This window comes from Hemicordylus capensis, chromosome 4 (assembly GCF_027244095.1).
Source record: "Hemicordylus capensis ecotype Gifberg chromosome 4, rHemCap1.1.pri, whole genome shotgun sequence".
In the NCBI taxonomy this organism is placed as follows: Eukaryota; Metazoa; Chordata; class Lepidosauria; order Squamata; family Cordylidae; genus Hemicordylus; species Hemicordylus capensis.
In genome coordinates, this window is record NC_069660.1 from 149700219 (window position 1) to 149725135 (window position 24917).

The 24917-nt window shown below is 43.4% G+C and overlaps 1 protein-coding gene across 1 annotated transcript in view; it reads right to left on the minus strand.

Moving 5' to 3' along the window:
- Positions 1–24244, minus strand: part of LOC128321989 (uncharacterized) — an 81689-nt gene extending 57445 nt beyond the window's left edge. The window contains exon 1 of the mRNA XM_053242640.1: positions 24175–24244. The gene's annotated coding sequence lies outside the window, so the exon portion shown is untranslated. The remainder of the gene's footprint in view (positions 1–24174) is intronic.
- Between the last annotated feature and the right edge of the window lie 673 nt (positions 24245–24917).

The window sequence follows — 24917 nt, forward strand, 5'->3', positions numbered from 1 at the left end:
TTTGACAATTTTGCCTTGAGCCCTCCAGATCCAGGTATTAACACCCATATTCTAACGCGTGCCTCTTTAGATAAGGTAGGTAACCTTGCTGGACGCATGTTCCTACAAACTATCAACAACTTAGACTTGTTTGTGTTAAATGGGGCGATCAAAGGAGACTACCCAGGTCAGTTTACTTTCTTCTCAGGGAGCAGACGTTCAACTATTGACTACATAGCAACACCTCGAGACCTTCTAGGGAAGATAATAGAATTTAAGATCGTACCGAGACCTGAAAGCGATCACTTCCCTCTTGTCTTGGTCTGCAATTCATCTGGTTTAGACCCAAAAGAGGCATCGTGCAATTCAAACGAATACCATAAAACCAACATAGACTTAGGGTGGCAGAGGATTAAATGGGCACAACACTCTGCCCAGGTAGTTAATGACTGGTGTAACTCAGACTCAGGGATGAGGATACGTGATTTCTTTATGGGACATCTGGAAATTGTGGAACGTTCCCCAGGCAAATCTGTAGCCTACTCTCCAGTAGACTACTCAGGGATGATCTCTATTTATGAATCTCTAACTTTCCATCTCAAGCCCTTATTGGCGAAACAGAGTGTGAGGAGTGTGGACAGGCAGGCAAAAAATAACAAGAAATGGTTTGACCAGGAGTGCATTCTTGCTAAAAGAGCCTTAGTCCAACTTTCAAAATGCCTTAAATATAACTTCTCATCACACTTAAAGCAAGAAATGGCACAGTGTAAAAGAGAATATAAATCTCTCTTAAGATCTAAACAGAAAGCAGCCATGAAAGAGCGCTGGGCAGCAGTTATAAATGCTGTTAAAAACAACGACTCGGCTGGCTTTTGGCGGTTAACCACGCCACATGCTTACCCTTACAGACACATTCCCATCTCGGCTGATCAGTGGGAGAACCATTTTGCGGCACTGTATAGTGAACCAATACCTTCCCTGCCATTGGACATCTCTTTACCTTCCTTGTCACATTGGCCCTCGGTCACAACTCATGAAGTTAAATGTTTAATCACACAATTAAAGAGAGGGAAATCACCGGGTAATGATTTCATTTCCCCAGATTTTTTGTTATCTAATATAGATTGGTGGGCCCCAATTTTGGCAGCCTTGTTTACATACATAGACCGCACGGCCCATATCCCTAAAGATTGGGGGCTTGCGGTTGTTGTCCCGATCCATAAAAAAGGAGCATGGGACGACCCTATGAACTATAGACCTATAAGTCTGCTTAGCGTAATTAGCAAACTTTATGCAAAACATCTGTGTGTCAAACTTTGTGAATGGATGGACCAGGAGGGCATCTTAGAACAGGAACAAGCAGGGTTTAAACCAGGTAGGTCGGTGATGGACCACTGTATTGTGTTGCAATATTTAATCGAAAAATATGTGCATAAAAGGAAAACTCCACTTTATGCTGCTTTCATTGATTTTCAGATGGCTTTTGACTCTGTTTCAAGAGGCATCCTTTGGGCAAAACTACTCCAAACATCAATTGATAGGAGGCTATTGTTATTAATCCACAGACTTCATGAAAATTCAACTCTCTGTGTACGCCTTGACAATATGGGTCATCTCTCAAAGGAAATATCCACAAAAAAGGGAGTTAGACAGGGCTGCATATTAGCTCCTTTTTTATTTAATCTCTATGTGAATGACTTAATCCAGCGACTACAAGACACGGATATACATGCTCCCAAATTGGCTGATAAATATCTATCGATTCTTATGTACGCCGATGATGCAGTGATCCTGTCCCAAACCAGAATAGGTTTAAAGAAAGCTTTGGGAGTGTTGGCCGATTACTGTAAAGAAGCACAGATAGCAATAAATTACACCAAAACAAAGATTCTTTGTTTCAGCATAAGAAACCGTAGCTTCAACTGGTCAATTGATGGCCGCAGGATAGACCAGGTAAAGCAATAATACCTAGGGGTAGTTTTCCAGTTTAATGGCCATAAAACTGCCCATATGAGATCATCTGTAGATAAGGCCAAACGAAGTATCACAGCTATACTAAGATTTTATCGGTCTCAAGGGGGTTATTACATTCCAGCTGCTATCAAACTCTACATGGCTAAAGTAGTCTCCCAACTTCTTTATTGGACACAATTGGGGTCATATTCTAATTTTGACAAACTCGAGAAAATCCAAACAGGTTTTCTGAGAACGCTATTTGGCGTACCCAATTGTGTGCCCAATGTGGCAGTTCGCCAGGAGGCGGGTCTACTCAAATTGGAATCCAGGGCACGGCTAGTAAGAATATTTTATTGGATTAAACTCCACCTTTATCCAATGGGACTAATCCCTAAATTCTTATCGGCTGAGGTACAATAATCCTGGAGTAGGGACATAACAGATAAACTTAGTCAAAGCGGACTATCTCCCGTCCTACTGCTGGAGGCCGGCGAAAATACAGCCCGTAGACTGGTGAGACAGAGACTGATAGATATAGATATACAAACTGAGAAGGCCAATTTACCATTTTTTCTATAAATCAATTTATGCTAAGGTGGACCTCACTCCTGCAACATATTTATTTACAATCACCTTAAGAAAATTTAGATGGGCCTTCTCTAGGGCCAGGTTTAATGTTTTCCCATTGGCTTTACTCTATGGGAAATATGCAAAACTACCCTATGAAGAAAGGAAATGTCCTTGCGATCAAGAGGTTGAAACATTGGCCCATATTTTATTGAAATGCCCTATATATCAGGACATAAGGCACCAACTAATTGGCCCATTACTAAAAGACCTGATTGGAAAAGATGATGACCAGACGGTAATGTTACTATTAAATGATAAGGATATAGCAAACTCGGCCGCAGTAGCTAAGTTTTGTTATGTGGCCTTAAGATTACGGCCCTTAAAGGAATAGAGTTTTTGAGGCTTTGGAGAAGCTATAATATATAAATATGTACTCCATTATAAATGATTAATTGGTTTTATATTTTAATGTTTTATATTTGCTGGAAGTGTGTTTTAGTTTTTTATGTAAATGTATTGTATTATTTGGTCAAAGACCGTAAATAAATATATACTAAATAGTGCTTCCAGAGTGCAGGTGTGCTATTTAAAGTATTTGTACACTTGCGCCAAAGTGCAAGAATGCCAGTGCTTCACTGTGAGCATGTGCAAGTGGATCAGCACCACCGACATTAGACTGCATTGGATGTTGGCCAGTATGCAAAAGATGACTTGCAACTCTAACCTTTCTCTTCTGGAATGTTTTTGAAGGGAACAACCTTTGGTCTATTATTCAGACTGCTGGCAACTTGAAGAGCCAGAGAAGGAACAGCCCACGGGTGGTTCAGGCTTTCCACCTGCCCTCAGTTTAGCTCTTTACCCCAGGAGGACCATGGCCCCCCTTCTAGCCTCAACACCACTGTTCAGTCCAGTGTGGAAGCCAAGTCAAAAGCAAATGGCAATGAGCAGCTGAGGAGCACACAAGGCGGCCTGGGAACTCTGACCACACTGAGGTAAAAAGTCAAGGCAATTTTGACACCAGGGTGCTTTCCAGACTAGACCCTACAACGGGGTCAGGACATATCTCGGAAGTGTGCTTTCAGACTTCCTGCATTGTGACACCGCAGTCCCTACAGGGACAGAAGGGTGCCATTCACATTTCCAATGCCTTGTTGCAAATTTAATTGCTGAAATATAGAGCAAGGACGTCAAACATCTAGCATGAAAAAGTTGCTGGTTTGGGGTGGGTGGGTTATTAGTTGCTGCGAGACTGCTCCCCCTGCTGTTTACGTCCTGAATGCGACTTGCCCGAACAGAGGCATTGTGCTGCTGTTCCAGCAGCTAGTCTGGAAAGCGCCCTGGTGCCCACAGAGCCCTGTGGTTTTCTTTTGGTAGAATACAGGAGGGGTTGACCATTGCCTCCTTTTGCGCAGTCTGAGATGATCCTTTCAGTATCTTCCTATATCGCTGCTCCCCGATATAGTCCCAGCGGGGATTCGAACCGGCAACTTTCTGCTTGTTAGACAAGCATTTCCCTGCTGTGCCACTTAAGGTGGTTTCACACAGAGGAGTCTCCCCCTTTGAAAAAGACCTTTGCCTATCTCTCAGTGGACTAATTTGCCTCTCTCTCAGGGGAGGTGCACAGAGCAATATTGCTTGGCTTCCAGCCCTTGCTCAGCCCTTCTTAAAAATCAGACCATCAACTGCAGTGACGGAAGAGAAGGGAAGAGATGCAGCAAACAGCAGAAGAGCTCAGGCAGAGAAGTGGCGTCTCCCATTGGACAGCCACGTAAGAACGCTAATTGTTTCTATTTGCCAGTGACAGCCCATTTTATGAGATATGTTCCTTGTAAATCACTGCTCCTGCTCTTGTCCCCTTTTTTGCCTCTGGGATGCCTTATTTGTTATTTCTCATGTGTATTGCCAAATTTGTCGTTCTTCAGGATTCTGCTCCCTCCATAGGCACATAGGAAGTTGCCATATACTGAGCCAGACCATTGGTTCATCTAGCTCAGTCTTGTCTACACAGACTGGCCACAGCTCCTCTAAGGTTGCAGGCAAGAATCTCTCTCAGCCCTATCTTGGAGATGCAAGGGAGGGAACGGAGCATTGGTCACTTACTGTGAAGGCTTCTTCCAGTTGCTGCAGTCAAGGCCATCTCTATGAGTTATCCCCATCACGTGCTCCTGTGCAGGACTATGTTAAATAGCTAATAGAAAGACTTAAGAGGCTATGTTCCTAGGGAGGGAACATCTTCCGGTTAGTGAAATACAAAATGGATTGTGAGGAGCTCCAAAAGGATCTCTCCAGACTGGGGGAGTCGGCGACAACATGGCAAATGTGGCTCAAAGTTAGCAAGTGTAAGATGATGCACATTGGAACGAAAAACCTCAACTTCAAGTATATGCTGATGGGATCTGAGCTGTCGGTGACTGACCAGGAGAGGGATCTTGGGGTCGTGGTGGACAGCTCGTTGAAAGTGTCGACTCAATGTGCGGCAGTGAAAAAGGCCAATTCCATGCTAGGGATCATTAGGAAAGGGATTGAAAATCAAACTGCTAATATTATAATGCCCTCATACAAAACTATGGTGCAACCACACTTGGAGTACTGCATACAATTCTGGTCACCACATCTTAAAAAGGACATTGTAGAAGTGGAAAAGGTACAGAAGAGGACAACCAAGATGATCAGGGGCCTAGAGCACCATTCTTATGAGGCAAGACTACAGTCACCCGGTGCTTTTTAGTTTAGAAAAAATATGACTGCGGGGAGACATGATAGAGGTCTATAAAATCATGCATGGTGTGGAAAAAGTGGAGAGAGAGAAATTCTTTTCCCTCTCACACAACACTAGAACCAGGGGTCACTCCATGAAATTGATTGCCAACAAACGGAAGTATTGTTTCACACAATGCGTGATCCACTTGTGGAACTCTGCCACAGTATGTGGTGACAGCCAACAACCTGGATGGCTTTAAGAGGGGTTTGGATAACTTGATGGAGGAGAGGTCTATCAATGGCTACTAGTTGGAGGGCTACAGGCCACCTCCAGCCTCAAAGGCAGGATGCCTCTTAGTACCAGTTCCGGGGGAGTAACAGCAGGAGAGAGGGCACACCCTCAATTCCTGCCTGTGGCTTCCAGCGGCATCTGGTGGGCCACTGTGCGAAACAGGATGCTGGACTAGATGGGCTTCCTTGGGTCTGATCCAGAAGGGCTGTTCTTATGTTCTAAGAGCCCAACGGGGATGATCCCTCCCAGTTCTTATAGGCCAAGTTAGCAATATAAAGGAATAGAGTACAGGCACTGAGATAAAGCAACCAATCAACTTTTTAACGATAATTCAGTAAAACTGCAACTAATTGATCCCGACCCTATATAAACAGAGGATTAAGCTAACAGTGGAGATTAACCAGGGGTAGGTCAAAGTACAATGCTGGGTGGGCTGAGATGGCCTTGACTGCAGCAACTGCAAGAAGCCTTCATGGTAAGTGACCAATGCTCTGTTCCTGGTTTCCGCAATCAAGGCCATCTCTATGGGATGTACCCAAGCAGTACATCTCAGGGAGGAAGCCTTTTACCTACTCCTGGGAAAGAACTCCCTGTAGAACCCACCTCCTGAAAGCTGCCTGGACGGACGCATAGAGGTCTAATTTATAATAAAAGTAGACGTGTTCTTCCAGACGGCTGCCTTACATATTTCAGCAATTGGTGCATTAGATAGATAGATAGATAGATAGATAGATAGATAGATAGATAGATAGATAGATAGATCTTTATTGTCATTGTCCTGTGCAGAACAACGAGATTGAAAAGAATCTACAACCACTACTACAGGACCTAACAAGAATAATCTAAACATATACCCATACGCCCCCCTCCCATCAACCCACTAAAAACCCACTAAAAAACTCTAAAAACTAAATACAAAACCCCCCTCAGAAGCTGTGTTTTGCTGCGTTCAAAGCTGAGACCGCTTTTGGGTAGAAGCTACTTCTCAAGCGGCTGGTCCTGGTCTTTATGACCCTATACCTCTTTCTCGAAGGCAGAAGCTGAAAGAGATCGTTTCCAGGGTGCGTGGGATCCTGCGCTATCTCCACAGCTTTATTATAACACCTAGTGGCATAGATTTGATCTAAGGTAGGAAGAGTACATCCAATTATTTTCTCTGCAGTCTTAACAACCTTGGACAACAGTGCTCTTTCTCTGGCTCTACAACTCCCAAACCACAAACAGATCCCATAAGTCAACACACTCTCAATAGCACAGCGATAAAACACCAACAATAGATTACTTGAGATATTAGTCCTCCGGAGAACTCTCAAGAAGTATAATCTCTGCTGTGCTCTCTTCACCAGATCTTTGGTGTTTGCTCCCCATGTCAGGTCATCTCTCAGCTCCATTCCCAGAAATCTAAACACCGGAACCCGTTCCACACAAATCCCCTTCAATAATGAGTGGCTGGAAATCCAATTTGCATTTCCTGAAATCCACAATGATCTCCTTTGTTTTCTTTAAACTGAGGAATAAGTTATTCTCCCTACACCACTCTGTCAGCCTCTCCACCTCCTTCCTATAGGCCAACTCCCCTTCTCCAGCAGTAATCAGACCAACCACAGTTGTGTTGTCTGCAAACTTAATAATCCTATTGCTGAGGTAATTGGGAACACAATCATATGTGTAAAGCGTGTACAAAAGTGGACTCAACACGCACTCCTGCGGCGTCCCTGTATTTATACTGAGATCCGTCGAGACATGAGAGCCCATCCTGACCCGTTGAGAATGATCTGATAGAAAATTCAGTATCCACCTGCATAAGCACGGTGGAAGCCCCAGGTCCAATAATTTTGGCACCAATCTGTATGGGAGAATAGTATTAAATGCAGAGCTAAAGTCTACAAAAAGCAGTCTTGCATAATTCCCTTGTTTCTCCAAATGGGTCAGGACAGTGTGTAAGGCCATAGTCACAGCATCCTCCATGGATCTCTTCTTCTTATATGCAAATTGATAAGAATCAAATCCATCTGGCAAACAAGCCATAATACGATTCCGCACTGATTTCTCAAAGTATTTCATTATGATGGGTGTAAGCGCCACAGGTCGAAAGTCATTCAGGCTATCTATATTAGATTTTTTTGGCAGAGGTACGATAGTAGAGGATTTCAGACAAGATGGAACAGTGGCTTGGGCCAGAGATCGATTGAAAATCTTCGTAAAAATTTCTGCCAGTTGTTCCGAGCAGTCTCTCAGCACCCCACCAACCACTCCATCAGGGCCCATAGCCTTCCTCACATTTATTTCCTTTAGTACCTGCCTCACTCCCCCCTCTTCCACTTTAACAGCATTTTCCACTCTAACAACATTTTCCTCGGGGAGTAAGAACAGTGACTCCGGCAGCACTCCTGGAACCACTGCCGGTGTCGCCTCAAACCGGGCAAAAATGGTATTCAGCTCCCCCACCAGGGAGGCACTACTCTCTACAGTTGATGGATTGTTAGATTTATAGCCAATAAGTTGCTGAACCCCTTGCCACATTTGTCTAGTGTCATGGCTGCTCATATAATTCTCAATTTTCCCTTTATACTCAGCTCAGCTTTTGCCTTCTTAATACCCCTCTTCAAATTCGCCCTTTCTATGCTATACAATGCTTGATCTCCAGTTCTAAAAGCAAAGTTTCTGGCCTTCAACAGCCTCCGAACTTCCCCCATCATCCAGGGCTTCCTATTTGGATACATCTTCACATACTTTTCCCTGGTGACGTTGGCTGTACAAAATTTAATATAATCCAGGACCGTTGATGTGTGGATCTCCAGATCATGATGGTCAAACACATTCCAATCAGTCTCCTGAAAACAGTCCTGCAGCTGTTGAGAGGCTCCCTCAGGCCACACTATAACAGTACGTGTTGATATCGGGGCTTGCTTTCTGAGAGGTATGTACGCTGGTGTCAAAAGCAGGGACACATGATCTGACCTGCCAAGGTGAGCCAAGGGCTTAACCTCAAATGCCCGTTTAATGTTTGTATACACCTTGTCAAGCGTATTTCTCTCCCTCGTTGCACACTTGATGTGCTGATGAAATTTCGGGAATACTGCCTTCAAATCTGTGTGGTTGAAATCCCCCTATATGCCATTAAGTGGCATATGCCGCCAATGCTGCGCATGCTCTAATAGAATGAGCTGTAAACTGCAATGGTGGGCGTATATTTTGCACCTCATACGCCAGATATATACAGGCCTAATCCATCTAGCAATAGTCACTGATGAGACGGCCTCTCCCATAGTTGCCGGGAGATAAGATACAAACAGTGAGTCTGTCTTTGAAAAGATGCCGATCTTGTCATGTACTTCTTTAGGCATCGCCTCACATCCAATTTATGCCACAACTTCTCCTGTGGGTGTGCAGGGTGTGGACAGAAAGATGGCAAATAAATCAGTGGCAAATCCCTCACGACCTTTGCGGGTGGCTGTTGAGCAGCCACTTCAGGTTTGTCCTCCAGGGCCCTTGCGGACGGCTCCGTGGCAGCCGCATCGGGCCTTTCTTGCTGGGGAGGAGCAGAGCTGGGAGCCCTAGACCCCTTTGGGGAGGAAGCTTTTGGTTTTCCCGTGGGGACACAAATATGCCTTACAAGTTCCACACACTCCATACACAGGGGGGGAGGAGGGGGGAAGAGTAAAGGACAGAGGAAAGAAAGATTTGTGTGTGTTTTTTTTTAAAGTATACAAAAAGAGCAGAGAAGGGCTTGGAAATATAGATAGATAGAGATATAGATTATATAGGCTATGTTAAGGTTTAGTAAAGAGGCGAGAAAAACAGAGATAACCTGCCCGGAGTGACACAGGACTGTAAGAACTGGGTAGGGTCATCCCTGTCGGGCTCTTAAGGCTTTCTATTAGCTATTTAGCATAGTCCTGCCCAGGAGCACGTGACGGGGATAACCCATAGAGATGGCCTTGATTGCAGCAACTGGGAACTTAGAACTTTCTGCATGCAGGCATACAGATGCTCTTCCCAGAGTGGCTCCATTCCCTAAGGATAATATCTTACAGTGCTCACGCATGTAGTCTCCCATTCATAATCAACCAGGGTGAATGCTGCTTAGCAAAGGGCACTCTGTGGTGCACAGCATCTAGCAGGTGGAATATGCTCTTCAGGGCTTAGGCAGTAATCCTTGTGATGAGAACTGGGTGTTGCTAATGGACCCCTATTTTCATTTGCAAAATGGTGGAAGGTATGTGCATTCAGTAGTGGCAGGTCCCAAGTAAGATTAGAAGGACAGCTAAGTATGAGGAAGAAAACCACACTGAATCCCCTGGCTGTAAGCTGAGGAGTTCCCCATATAAGGGCAAATGTTGTCCCAGTAAGCATATGGTTTACATTCCTTGACCACAGCCTGTCTTGGTAGGTACAGAACAGAAGGTATGTATTTTAAAGAGCAATTGACTGCTGAACTGGGCTGCTTTGAGAGGGCACCCAGCACCACTAAGAAAGCCCGGAGGTGGTGGTGGGGAGGTGTCACACCGCCACCCCTGTCCGAAAACTGAAAAAATGGTGGTGGGTAGATGACACTTTGCCATCCCTGTCCGAAAACCACCTTTCCCTGCGGAAAGAAACCAGCATGACACTGGAGGGTAGCGTGCTCCTAGGTACTTCTATGTACTCTTACAGCTCAATCCCATGAAGCATTCAGCACACCAACGTTGACCAGTTCCAATGGACTTAGGTGGCCTAATATTTATGTATGTTGTTCTTGGCAAGGCCATAAATAAGCGGTGGTGGTGAAGAAGTTAGTCAAGAAAGGGAATGTAGGACAGTGAACCCATAGAGGTTCATCAGCCTTGGGAGGAGAAACTGCACATGAGAATCCTGAGGACAATTCCTGCCTCCCCTACAGAAGCTGTGCTAGTGGGAACTGACCTCAGCCACCTGATCCTCATCCTCCAAGTGAATCAAAACATTAACAAGCTCATCCAGGCCTTCCTCAAGTATACATGGATACCATTGCTCCCCAAGCCTGGTACGAAGCATCCCAAGATGTTGAATGGCTGCTGCTCGAACCTTGGCTTTCTCCTACGGATGGGAAACACAAAGGAATTATCATCATCAGTTGCCTCTTTTCAATTTTCCTAGAGCTATTTCAAAATTCACCCATTTCAATGCTGCATTCACTAATACTCTCACTTCATTGTATTTCTTGAGCCAACTTGTTTCAGGGACAACATGAATGGGATTTGGGAGTTGTATTTGTAGATAAAGCAGGAACCAATATTGAAAAGTGATTCAATTATAAACCTCTGCTTGGTGTGATCCTCTGGAGAGGCCCAGCTTGGCATTCATTTCCCACCAGAAGTTAACTTGGCTTCTTTGAAAAGCAGGGCCTTCTCTTTGGTGGAGCCTTCCTTGTAGAACCTCTTCCCAACAGAGGCCTGCATTTCAGAAAGCTGGCCAATGCCTTTTCATTTTCCACCAAGCGTTTGGGGCCTGCTGGTATGATTGGTTATGCTTTGGCTTAACGGATACTCTGCTCTTCCTTCAAGCAACTGAGAGCAGCTAACATGTGGGTCCCCCTGACACTCTGCCATCCAAACAGCTTAGAAGACTAGACCTGCTGAAGTAGAATTGCATCAGGAATGCTCAGGCCACTCGCTACTTTTCCCCAGGACTTCTGAGCTGGATTTTGTTTTATAATTTCTTTAACTTTCTCAATGGTAAGTGATGGTCAATGTTATAGAGTGGATTTTAGCAGTAATTCTGGAAACATGTTTAAATGGTTCCATGACTGAGTGTTCTTCTTCTTAGTTAGTTGCCTTGAGGGCCTATGGTGAGACAAATGGGACAGGGATTTATATCAATAGTCTGAAGAAAGACCACACACACCTGCCAGGAACCAGGGAAGAGGGGCTTGCACACATTTGGCTGCCTTGCAAACGCAAAATACTCACGTGGGCAATGTAGCCACAATAGATGGATGCCAGCTTCCTCATATATGCCTCTCCTCTCTCTCCATTGACATTGAAGAGGGCTCTTTCCACCAGCATCATTAGCTCGGGAATGACATCTGGCTTGCATGCCATTCCCAGTGAACTTAAGAGAGTCACCTGTATAGTCCAAGGGTCCTAGTCAAAAGAGATGGCTCCTTTAAGGACTCTTGAGATCCAGCAGTTTCTCAGTTTCCACACCTCAGCAGCTGCTAGAAATGGCTACAGATCCTTTGCTGAGGGTGATGTTCCCACAGTGTCTCCCACAATGTAAGTAAATAGAATGAAGCTGCCTTCTACTGAGTGACATGTTTGTCTGTCTGTCTAGCCTAGTACTGTCTACTGACTGGCAGTTCCTCTCCAAGCTTTGATTCTTTTCCAGTAGAGCTACAGTACGTACATTTCTTTGAACTGGAGACACCAGGACTTGAACCTGGGGCCTTGCTGAACGGTGGCCCTTAAGGTTTCAATGGTATCACCACCAACCCCCTTCCACCAAACATACAGCTTCTTGCCAGATGGAGTTGGATACACATGGCCACTGAGGTTATCAAAACAGCTCGTCCAAAAGAAATATTGCTCCTGACTGCCAAACAAGCAAATGGAGGAAACTACAGTATCATGTGTGTCAATCTCCCACTGCCTCCCTTCTAGAGCATTCCTACCAACAGCCTTCACAGCTACAGGAAAGCATTATGCTGGAAGCATCATTAATGTGCATCAGGGTTGAGAAATGCAGCGCCACCTAAGTGAACCTGTGGGTGCTTTCCCTCTTTGGATGTGTTAGAACTCAACCATACCCAGACCCTGATAAGCCCCGCTCTGGAAAGCACATGGATCAGGACCTTGCTGTTAACTCCCTAGACTGGAGATCCCGAAGAGTCAACAGGTCCTGAAGGCCTTCCTTTGATGACACCCAGCCCACTGGGGTTGAGATGTCAAGGGATCAAATGACCCCCAACTGGAGCCTTGCCCCAGTTCCAGATCTCCAGTCACCACCCCCTGGGACCTCGGGAATAGCAGCAACAAGGCCAGGTTAGAAGCCCACAACCAGTGATGAATCATCTGTGAAGCTTCCTGAAGCCTATGTTCCCACATTCCCACTTGGGAGGAAGAGGCAATTACTTGTACTTGCCATGGATCAGGACCCAGCTGAGATCCATGAAGGGGCAGAGCAGCCAACTTCAATCAATACTTGACAGTCTCTTCCTGTCGCTGCTGTTGCAAAAGCTCCACACAGTAGTTCCTCAATGAACTACTCTATCCTCCGGACTGATTTCCCTACGTCTCCCCAGGGTCAGGGTTGCTCAGTTTACGCCCCCCCCCCCCGGCCCCTGCTCTAGTTCTCTGGGTATCACTCACCACTTCTGAATTCAGCAGAAGAGCGATCCCCTGGAGGTTTAGCGTCCGTACCCGAGCGTTGTCATTTCTGAGACATTTGAAGATAAAATCCACCGTCTCCTGGTTGGCCTCCTGTTATGTCCAAGCGAGTAAATATCGCGAGACCATTTCATTAGGATAATTACGTTACTAACGGTTTCGGTGCCATAATTGGTTTCAGCTGTATTAAATGTTATTTTATTGTATAATTTTAACTACGGGCTAATTGTTAGAGAGCCCACCCTTTGTAATGGTTGGCAGCTGGTTCCAGAGAGTATATATTTGGAGCTGGCTGAGAGCTAGCAGAGTTGTGTGGAGTCTTGAACAAGAAAGCTGAAAATAAAGTCACAGAAGATTTACCCAGCGTTGTTGGTCTTCTCATTGGGGCTGTTGAACACAACATATTGGCGACGAGGGTCTGAGGATGAGTTCCTACTCACCCAACATTGGGCTGTTTTGTGTCTCGGAACCAGATAAGTGGAAACTTTATGAACTTCAATTTACCAACTTCTTGGTTGCTGAAAGGATAGACGGTGAGGAACGACAAAAGGCGTGTTTTCTCGCCCGTTGCGGTTTGCCTACCTTGAGTTGGCGGTGAATCTCTTGCTGCCCCGGGACATCGCGACTGTGTCCCTGAAAGACATTTTGGTCACGTTGAGGGGCCATTTCAAACCTATGGTGTCAATCTTTCTGGCGCGGCTGGCATTCCACAGACGAGATCAACAACCGGGAGAGTCTGTTGCAGACTATGCGGCAGCACTTCGTTTAGCGGCTGCTCCGTGCCAATGGGCTGAACTGGAGGAAGTCCTCCGGGACCAGTTACTGCTGGGACTATCGGATGAGGCGGCACAGAGGCGGCTTTTGAAGCAGGAGAGTTTGTCCTTTGCAGAAGTTCTGAAGGAGGCCCTTGCATCTGAAGCTGCAGATTCGGGAGTCAAGGTTTTTAAGCAGAAAACTGCCGAAGTGAGTGCTGGGGGCTCCGCTGTACAAAGACAGGGAAGCCCTGAGTCAGCCACTGCAGGAACTATGCCTCTGGTCCCGCCTGGACTAAGGGTAATATAATGGACCAGACTGGCCCTGTTTCATATAGAGTACAAACAGAACTTGGGCAGGTCTGGAGGCGTCATGCCGAGCAATTGCAGCATCGGGTGACCAATGGAGATGGTGGACAAGAAAGTGGGCAGGTTAGTAAGCCAGAGGGTGACAAAGAACAGGTGGTTGACCTAGAGGAATCACACGAACTAGAGCAACTAACTGAGGAGCAATCCGAGGCTGTTGAATCAGCTAGTCAGGAGCCTGTGGCAGCCCCAGCAACAGAGCCAAGTTTGGAGAGGGTTGTTAAAACTCCCCGGCGGTCCAAAAGAGAGCGTGGGCCCCCGAGGTATTGGAAGGATTATGTCGCTATCTAAGGGGGAAGGGATGTTATGTCCAAGCGAGTAAATATCGCGAGACCATTTTATTAGGATAATTACGGTACTAACGGTTTCGGTGCCATAATTGGTTTCAGCTGTATTAAATGTTATTTTATTGTATAATTTTAACTACGGGCTGATTGTTAGAGAGCCCACCCTTTGTAATGGTCGGCAGCTAGTTCCAGAGAGTATATATTTGGAGCTGGCTGAGAGCTAGCAGAGTTGTGTGGAGTCTTGAACAAGAAAGCTGAAAATAAAGTCACAGAAGATTTACCCAGCGTTGTTGGTCTTCTCATTGGGGCTGTTGAACACAACACTTCCAGAATGTGCTGGTTTATGAACAGCTGAAGAGCCCATAGAAGACAAAACCAACAAGTGACTAGGTGGTAGAGAGGTACAGTTTGTATTACTCTGCTGCACACTTTGCAAAGAGAGGGTTCTAGCTTCATACACCATACAAAGTTCCATAGGGCATAGCTATGCCACACTATATCCACATTGTTGAAGCCACATTCCCTCTGCCCCCAGGAAGCCTGGAAACTAGTTCTGCGAGGCAGGACAGAGATCGCTAACCTTTCCAACATCCTCGCCAAACTTTAGCCCTGAACAGTTGTGGGAAGAAACCATGCCGGTTACATTAGTTTATATTATAGTATTTATTATTTCTTGTTTACACAGTCAGACAGGTGTTATTGACTGGTTTGTTTTATCTAGACATCGAGTCCTTCCTAAGGACCTGGGATGCCAGAATTTTATTGTCAATTGTTATAGATATCGTCACAGAATATAGGCTGTTCCCAGTAAAGCTGCTTTTTGTAATTGGCTGATGGTGATTTCTGTGGACCCTATGGTGTTGAGGTGCTCTTCAAGGTCTTTTGGAACTGCACCCAGGGCGCCAATGACCACTGGGATTATTTTGGTCTTTTTCTGCCACAGCCTTTCCATTTCAATTTGTAGATCTTTGTATTTGGTGATTTTTTTCTATTTCTTTTTCTTCTATTCTGCTATCCCCTGGTATTGCTATGTTGATTATTTTCACTTGTTTTTCTTTCTTCTCGACTACAGTTATATCTGGTGTATTGTGTGGCAGATGTTTGTCTGTTTGTAGTCAGAAGTCCCATAATATTTTTACATCTTCATTTTCTTCGACTTTTTCAATTTTATGGTCCCACCAATGTTTGGCTACAGGTAGCTTGTATTTTTTGCAGATGTTCCAGTGTATCATCCCTGCTACCTTGTCATGCCTTTGTTTGTAGTCAGTCTGTGCAATCTTTTTACAACAGCTGATTAGGTGGTCCACTCTTTCATCTGCTTCTTTACAAAGGCAACACTTGCTGTTTGTTGTGGATTTTTCGACTTTTGCTCTTATTGCATTTGTTCTTAGTGCCTGTTCTTGTGCAGCCAGTATTAAACCCTCTGTTTCTTTCTTCAAGTTGCCATTCTTAAGCCATTGCCAGGTCTTGGTGATGTCTGATTTTCCACTTATATTGTGCAAATATTGACCATGCAGGGGCTTCTTTTTCCATTTTTCTGCTCGGTTCTTGACTTGTTCTTTCTTGTAGGCCTGCTTTGTTTCATTGGTGTTGAATAGTTTCTCGTTATTGACCATTTTCACTGCATTTTCTTCACTGTCCTTGATATATTCTTCAAGGCCTCTTTTCTCCTCCTCTACTGTTTGATGGACTTGCAGCATTCCTCTTCCACCTGAGCTTCGAGGGAGGTAGAGCCTATCTACATCACTGCAGGGGTGCAGAGCATGATTGATGGTCATTATTTTCCTGGTCTTACGATCCAGCGTCTCTAGCTCTGCCTGGGTCCAGTCTATTATTCCTGCAGTGTATCTGATAACAGGTATAGCCCAGGTGTTTATGGCTTGTATGGTGTTCCCGCCATTGAGTTTGGACTTGAGGATTTTTCTAACTCTCCTGATGTATTCACTTCCAATTTTTCTTTGTGGCCAGACTGTGGCGACACACGAGCAAAAAAATGAGGTTAACCTAGCGCTCACTCTGTTAACCTCATTTAAGGGGAGGGGGAGTCACCTTGGGAGCACCAGGCTCTCTTAGCCTTCTTTCCAGGGATCGTGGGAATAGCCTAGATGCCTTTCAGCATCTTCCTATATCGCTGCTGCTCGATATAATACTAGCAGGGATTCAAACTGGCAACCTTCTGCTTGCTGGTCAAAGATTTCCCCGCTGTGCCACTTAAGGTGACCAGAGCCCCTGCTTAATTTTTATTGGTCAGTTTCATAAAAATAAAGGCTGCTTGGTGATCCTAAATGCAGTTCTCTGCATATTTTGAATTTGTGCATTCAAGGGTGCCGTAGAAGTATTCATATAGGCAGTTTATTGGGCATGTATAATGTCTACCCCTACAGGATTAAAAAGGGGACCCACAGTAAAATGGTGCTGAGTTCTGATAATTTAGCTCTAGCATTCATTGCTATTTCCCCAGGGATGCATGAAATAATTTTTGGCCAAAGTTGGCATTCACCCAAGATGGTTCAAAAAATCAAACTCTGTCATATTTTATTTATTTATTTATTTGAGTTCTATACCGTCCTTCCAAAAATGGCTCAGGGTGGTTTACAGTAAAACAAAACTAAAATCAATTAACTATTAAAATCAAAAACTGCAAAAACAACATAAAACTATTATTAAAACAATTAAAACAGTTTGGAAAACCCTGGAAAACCAGGCCAAACCATTACAGTTTAAAAACAGTTTAAAAACCCTGGAAGGCCAGGCGAAACAGATAGGTTTTAAGGGCTCTCCTGAAGGCCAATAATGAACTCAGATTACGCATTTATGCCGGGAGTGCATTCCACAGCTTAGGAGCAGCTACAGAGAAGGCCCACCTCTGAGTCGCCACCAGACGTGTCGGTGGTAACTGAAGACGGACCTCCTCAGATGACCTTAATGTGCGGTGTGGATCGTGCAGAAGCAGAGGCGTATCTAGGGAAAATAGCACCTAGGGCAAGCATTGAAATTGCGCGCCCTGTCCAAACATCTGACACCCATCTTTCAGATAACTTTACCATAATATCAGCTGAAAAATACAAGTCTGAAGGTCACATACAAGTCACATATCTGAATATGTGTACAGTGACTTATTTTTTTATTTTTTTAAAAAACCTGTAGCCCCTTTGGGGGGCTTCCTAAAGGCCGTGGATGGGGGTCTGCAAATGTCCCCCCTCCCCCTTGCTGGCCTCTAGGGCCTCACAGGGACCATTTGAACATGTGCAGTGGCCATTTTTTAAATTATTTATTTTTTTAAAAAAATGGCAGCTGAAAACAAAATGGCCACCATGCATGCTCAAGTGGCCTCTGTGAGGCCTGGTATGGCCTAGGGCCTCACAGAGGCCATTTGAGCATGTGCGGTGGCCATTTTGTTTTTGGCAGGCTTTTAAAAAACAATAATAATTTTAAGAAATGGCGCCCCCTTCAAGTGGCGCCCGGGGCACGTGCCCTGCCTGCCCCACCCTAGATACGCCCCTGTGCAGAAGGTGGCACTCTCTAATATGTGGTATCTTCACAGCCAGTGGAGTGTGTGGATGTGGAGGAAAAGCCACTGGGGAGCAAGGGGAAAGTTAATATGCAGGAATCTTGCTGTTCATCAGCAAGAAAATCTGACCTGGGAATCTTTATATGAGTTGAGGAGTACTCATTATAGCCAGCTTGTGTATGGAATGTTAACTCTCTCTCTCTTTTTATCAGAACAGAGTGCTCAGCTTAGTCTGTGCTTGCCATCTCTGTTCATGGTCAGCTTTGGTTTGGTTTCTAAGTGTAAAGTTGCTGAGCCTTTAACCAAAATGTGCAAATATTTCATAGGGCACAGAAATCCGTGTGTGTGTGTGTGTGAGAGAGAGAGAGAGAGAGAGAGAGAGAGAGAGAGATAGTATGCATATGCACCCAGGATTTCAAGGAGTCAGATGAGGCTTCAGTGTGCTGCTCATCTTTCCTCCATTACTAATAAAACCAGAGTAAGTCATGGAAAAGTTAGTAAATATATTCCAAATGCACCATTTGGTAAACTTATATAAATTACATAATTCTATTTATTCAAATCTGAGTGCATTATATCCAGTATATCTAGCCCTCCTTTCCTTTTATCTTAAGTCTTCATTTTAAAAAAAGGGAATCTTGCATGCAGTGGTTTATAGTATTCTCATGAAGTCCTAGTCCTTCTTTAGACTTTGCTGCAGAAGTCTTGATGACTGTTGTGATCAAAACTTTATTTTGATTAGTCATGGGCTGCTGCCTTGGAGAGTGGTGTGGAGGCTTGGCTGGTGCCATTGCCTCCTCCTGACAATTTTAGGTTAATGGATTCTCCTGAGAAATCATGCTTGTGCATGCTTGGCCTGCTACTTTAATTGGCCATTTCTTAATCACCAATTATAATTAGGTCTCCTGAAATGGTGATATTTCTTTTCTTTTTTTTAATTAAATTTTTATTAATTTTAACAATAATAACATTAACATTCACAACAAATAAACAAATATGGACTTCCTGCTCACACCTCCTTGTGAATCATCAACTATAAAATTAATCCTTGCTATAATAATAATTCAAAACTTAAATTTAAACCTTACAAACACGATTTTAATCTACCCCACCTGCAATTATTACTAAATTTCAAACCCTGTTGTAAAATCAATAATAGGAAAATAGTTCTTTAGATACAACAAGAATGGTTTCCAATCTTCTTTAAAACATTCTAAATTTTGGTCTCTTATCAATATTGTAAGTTTTGCCATCTTCGCATATTCCAAAATTTTTATCAGCCAATCTTCTTTTGAAGGCAGTTCATTGCTCTTCCATTTCTGTGCATATATTATTCTGGCTGCCGTGGAAGCCAAAAATGTTAAATTAGCTGTAGAAAATATTCCTTGTGTTATTCCCAGCAGGAAGGATTCTGGCTTCTTAGGAAATGTCATTTTAAATATTTTCTTTAACTAATTATATATCATGTCTCAATAGGCCTTAGCCTTCCTACAGGTCCACCACATATGAAAAAAGGTTCCTTCAGAGTGTCCACATTTCCAACATTTGTTTGAAACATCTTTATACATTAGTGCCAGTTTTTTTGGTGTCAAATACCATCTATACATCATTTTATAGTAATTTTCTTTTAAAGCATAACATGCAGTAAACTTCAAATCAGTTTTCCATAATTTTTCCCAGGCTGCCATTTCTATATTGCACCCCACATCTTGAGGCAACTTTACCATAGTCGTTTTAACCACTTCGTCTCTTGTCTCCTCTAAAAGCAAGAGCTTATACATTTTAGAAACTAATTTTTCATCATTTTCACATAGCTCCTTCTCAAATCTCGACATCTGATCCTCAAATCCAACTTTAAGATCCTTCTTATATACTTCATTTAACTGATGGTACTGAAACCAATCTCTAACCAAATTTTGTACTTCAGTTAAACTTTTTAGCTTACAATCCTTTTCTTGAAAATATAACAGATCCCTCTTAGTACCCCATTGCGATTGCATATTTACTTCTTTATGTGTTAAAGCTTCGATCGGAGATACCCATAACGGAGTTTTAGGTTCCAGCCATTTTTTATATTTTAGCCACACCCTCATTAGACTCCTTCTTACATAGTGATTCAGAAAATCTTTATGTATTTTACTTTTTTCATACTACAAATATGAATGCCATCCAAACCTTCTATCAAATCCTTCCAAATCAAGTATTCTAGAATTTCTTAATGTTATCCATTCTTTTAACCACGTCAAACAAACAGCATCAAAATACAACCTTAAGTCTGGTAGGGTAAGAACACCTCTTTCCTTTGCATCTGTTAAATTCTCAAAATTAATTCTTGGTCTTTTCCCTTGCCAAACAAACTTAGTTATGTCCTTCTGCCATTGTTTAAAACAAGTTAAAGTGTTGATTATAGGAATAGTTTTACCTAATGCAGTGGTAAAACTGCTGCCCTGTAACCAGAAGGTTACAAGTTTGATCCTGACCAGGGGCTCAAGGTTGACTCAGCCTTCCATCCTTCCGAGGTCGGTAAAATGAGTACCCAGAATGTTGGGGGGCAATATGCTAAATCATTGTAAACCGCTTAGAGAGCTTCCAGCTATAGAGCGGTATATAAATGTAAGTGCTATTGCTATTGCTATAAGTTGATTGTGTTATTTCTGCCACTACTGAATGTCATAGGACTTTATATGTTATGCTTACTGATTTCCTTGACATGGTCTCTCTTACCTATTTTCTGTTAGCTCAAAACTTTGCTTTTCTCTAACCGGAAGTTTTACCTTTTACCTTTTTCTCACAACTCTTAACTGATCTCTGGTGAACAATGATAACTCCGCCCATTTCCGGATGGGAGGAGGAAGGAGGTTCTCTGTAAAGCAGTTTGTGTTCCAACCAGTTAATTGTGGGTGAGAAGGAAAAATAGGATTTGAAGATAAATTAGTCTAATTGTATTACTGTTTTTTGTTTTTGCAAGATCTGTGCAATATTTCTGCTAACTGATTTTGATGTAAACTGAGAGCTAATAATCAAATGGTCTAAGGCTTAAATTTTAAATTTGTCTCATCTGCTAGCCCTGCTTTGCCTTCACAGTAGCTGAATCCCAGTAGCTGAATGATGAGATCCCAGATTTGAGATTTGATGAAAAGAATTTTGTTTTGCCACTCCTGCAAGTGGAAGGGAGTTCCAAAGTACCGGTTTGCATTTCACCTGGAAGACTTCCCAGTTTAAAAGGATCAAGCTTTGTATGTTACTGTGAAACCCATACCCTGTTTTTCTCAGGTAAACAGGTTTGCAACCAACAGTGCCATGAATTGTCTTTCCGAGAAGGATTGGTCCTCCCCAGATTGAAGGAGTACCTGGATCCAACCCTGACCCAGGAGCACTAACCATCATCATCAGCAGCAGCTACCCGAGGGGAGTCCCTATCTGCGTTTCCAGTCCAACCCAATGGTGACAGAACATCCATCTGCTGCCCTGTCCTGTGTTCAAGGAAAAGGGCCTAATGCAAAGTCCATCTTCCTGCTCCTGAGTGCTGTAGCAGAGGAATAGACAACAAATGCCTGAAGAGTGCCTGACAGCAAACAGGCAAGCCAATTTGTTTACTTTTCTCTGGAGTCATATGTGCAACAGCATCTCCCCAAGCCTTTGGTCGCTCCTGTAAAGCCCTGGAACCATCCTACCCAGGTAAGATACCCTGCCAAAGACACTATTTCAAATTCTGCCAAAGACATTATATCAAATTGCCCACGGGTGGGGGGGGGCAGTCAAGGCTCCCAAACACATGAACATTCAAGCTTGTCTATGGACACTAGTCAAACAGGCCAAAACAACACTGATCAGAGAACATCCAGGATAGCCAGAATCTTGCAACATTGGACAAGAGCATTTGGAAGGCAGAACCAATTGAAGGACTAAAATGGCTTTTAAAAAAACACAAAAAAACCCCACCAAGGACTCTTAGTTTTTGGAATTGTAGGGCTCTCCATGGCTTCCTTTTGGCCATGGCAGACTCTAGAGGACACAAAGGGGGGTGGGAGTTGATGATTTACACCACTTTCTTGTAGTGACTATGAGCTATGATTATGTTGGAAACCCTGCTATCCCCTGTGCTGTAAGGACATAAACTTCACATGCTTGCTTTCTGGTCATTTCCTTACTTGGTTCCCTGACATCTTGTGCCAATCATCTCACAGTTTCACCCAGAGCATCTACCTGCAAGTCTGCACCTTTCCCCAACTTACTGGTTCCTTTTTGCACTCTAAAGACATTAAGTTAGCCCAAGCTTTACCTGCTAGTTTTCTAAGACATCTTTAACTAATGTGACTGTACGGGACTTCTCATTACCATTGCTTTCCACGAGCTGATAATCCATTAATCACCAGAAGCACCTGGTTCCATAATGCAAGGCTATTACTGATACTTTATTTGGGATGGAGTTGGGTTAAGACAATGTTGCTTGCTATAAGTTGTATGATCTTTATATGTACACCTTACTGCTATGTGTAAAACCTTTTATCTATATCAAATCAGGTTGGATATGGGTGGTTAAGGATATGTGTGTTAATTTATGGAATTATATTAATTATGTGTGCAGCTCTAGGATGTTGTGTGCAATGTATCTAGTTTTATTACCATGTGTACAGCCCATTTAGCACCTACCATTTCTGTAAAATCTATGTTTAGGCATCCCAAAACCACATGTCACAAATCCTTTAGCCACACAAAACACAGAACTACATTTCCAAGGCAAAGAAGATAATTCTAGTTATAGCATGTATTCTTTTTATTGATAGTCTATGTTGCTGCTTATAATGCATTCCAGTTTTAATCCAAATGTTTATGAGAACCTTTAAACCTCACCATAATGTAAGACCTAATTATACAGCTGTACCTTTACAAGCCTTGATTAAGACATCCTGAAGATTCAGGATAATCCAATTTCAGGGGGGAATTGATGTGTTTAAAAAACCAAAGAAACTCCATTTTGCCCAGAAGACCTTATTCTAATTTAAAGTAACCTGGCCCAAAATCAGGGACATCACTGCCTCTCATGATTAACATCATTATCTCTCTCCAGCTAAATTGTACACAGCTAAGCTTCACATTGCTAGAAAACAGGATCTAACCAAGTAAGGAGTAATCACCAGATAAACAATGAATCATTCGCATGCGTACTAGATACTTAGACCACCATTTTATTGCCGCGTATACTGTGTCTAGCATGTTAGCACCATCTAGATTGTTTGTATAAATGTAAGGTGCACCTGTAACCAAACTGTAATTGGTTTGAGAGCATGAGCCTACTGATTACCTATTGCTGACTGCAGAGCAATAAAGCTTCAATTAATAATTCCCAATCCTTGTGTCTGTCTGATTGGTTAAGCGGACCCAGGAATGAGCCCCATCCACCCAATGATTGATCAACTTAAAAATCTAGTTAGCAGCCCTACATTTCCCCCCATTTTAATAATTATGTACAGAACTGTAGTGCTTATACATGGCATTCTTAGATCAAATCCTTTGCTATGCACTCATATATACTCAGTAAGATGGACTATATAAGTAGTAACTACCATCTGTGGCTTTGAGTGTCTTTGTTTTGTCTGAGAAAAGCCTCTAACTATTGTTAAGAGATGGTAGAAACGGAGTGCTTGATCAAGTGTTCTTATAACATACATTCCAAAGGGAGCCTGTACATTATGCTGCTGTACTTTTTAAACCTAAGCAACAGGTAGAAATTCAGTAGGCAAAGCCTCTCATTATTGCCTTTTTATTTGCTGATTTTCTTCTTTTCATAAGGCATTTCAAAGCAGAAAGTGTCTGCCAGTAAAACAAAAACAAATTATTCTATAAGGTTTTGTTAAATTTGAGGTGGAAGGCATGATTATTTCAAAGCACTGCAGTAAACGAGTCATGCTTGCTTTGGGTTTTTACATCAGTTCCTATGTAATTCCACAACCCTTCTCCTACACTTGCTGGAGTCTATCAAGTGCAATGAAGAACTATAATTAATACTAAATAACCTTTAAGAAGAAACTGATGTCTGCAGCAGACTGGATCCTTGTTATCTTTGGACCCTTCCACAGGGGGTCTTTAGCACAGCTGAGACATTGCTCACAGCTGAAAGCACAGGGATGGCAATACATTGCAAATGCAACATTTCTGCATGTGAATTACAACAGTTTTTTTAAAAGCACCACACAAGTTAAAGGCAGACACTTTCCAAGTTTGAAATCTCACAAACCTTATCATCAGATTGCTTGGCAAATATGCAGATAGAGCTCTGTATAGAGAATTAAACAGCATGAGAGTGAATGTTTCCATTTTATTCCTTGCCTCTCCCCCCCGCACCCTTCAGTTTTGCCAGCTTACAAGGTATTAAACCGACATTGTCCTTTTAAAGGATATTTTGTCCACTTACTTTTTTGTGCCATTTATATCTGTTTTTTAAATGCTCAGGTCACTTGCCAACAACTTTGCATTCTTCTGACTCCCTAGATCAGGGAAAAATCTAGACTTGGGTCTTGCAGAGGCCATTTGAGCATGTGTGGCAGCCATTTTTTTATTTCCAGCAGCCTTTTTTTATTTTAAAAAAATGGCTGCCGCACGTGCTCAAATAGTCTCTGTGAGGTCCTATGCCTTGCCAGGCCTCGCAGTGGCCTATTGAGCATGTGCGGGACCTCTAGAATGGCCGTTGCACTGATCTTTCTAGGCCCAAACAGGCCTGAAAATCAGCCCAGGATGGGCTGCAGTGGTGATCTGAGAGGCTGGCAGGGGAGGGGAACCTTTGCAGACTCCTCCCTCCCACGGCCTTTAGGAAGCTGCCCGAGGGGGCTACAGGTAAATATATATATTTTTTAAATCCATGAATTGGGGAGTGGGGGTAACATGGCACTGGCATGCCCCCAGTGGCGCCTAGGGCACGTGCCCTGGCTGCTCCACCCTAGTTTCGTCTATGACTGTTGCTGCCAGGAATGGCAGGTCAGATTTTAGAAAGTGCTGTAATTCTCAGGCTCCCTTCTCAGCCCTCACTCTGCATGGAAACAGAGAACAGGTGCTGTCTGCTCCCATGATGCAGACGGAAGAATGCATAGGGCCTAAATGTATACCTGCCATAAAGACAGCAGCCCTCACGAACTGATCTATCTTACAGAGGACTGCCTT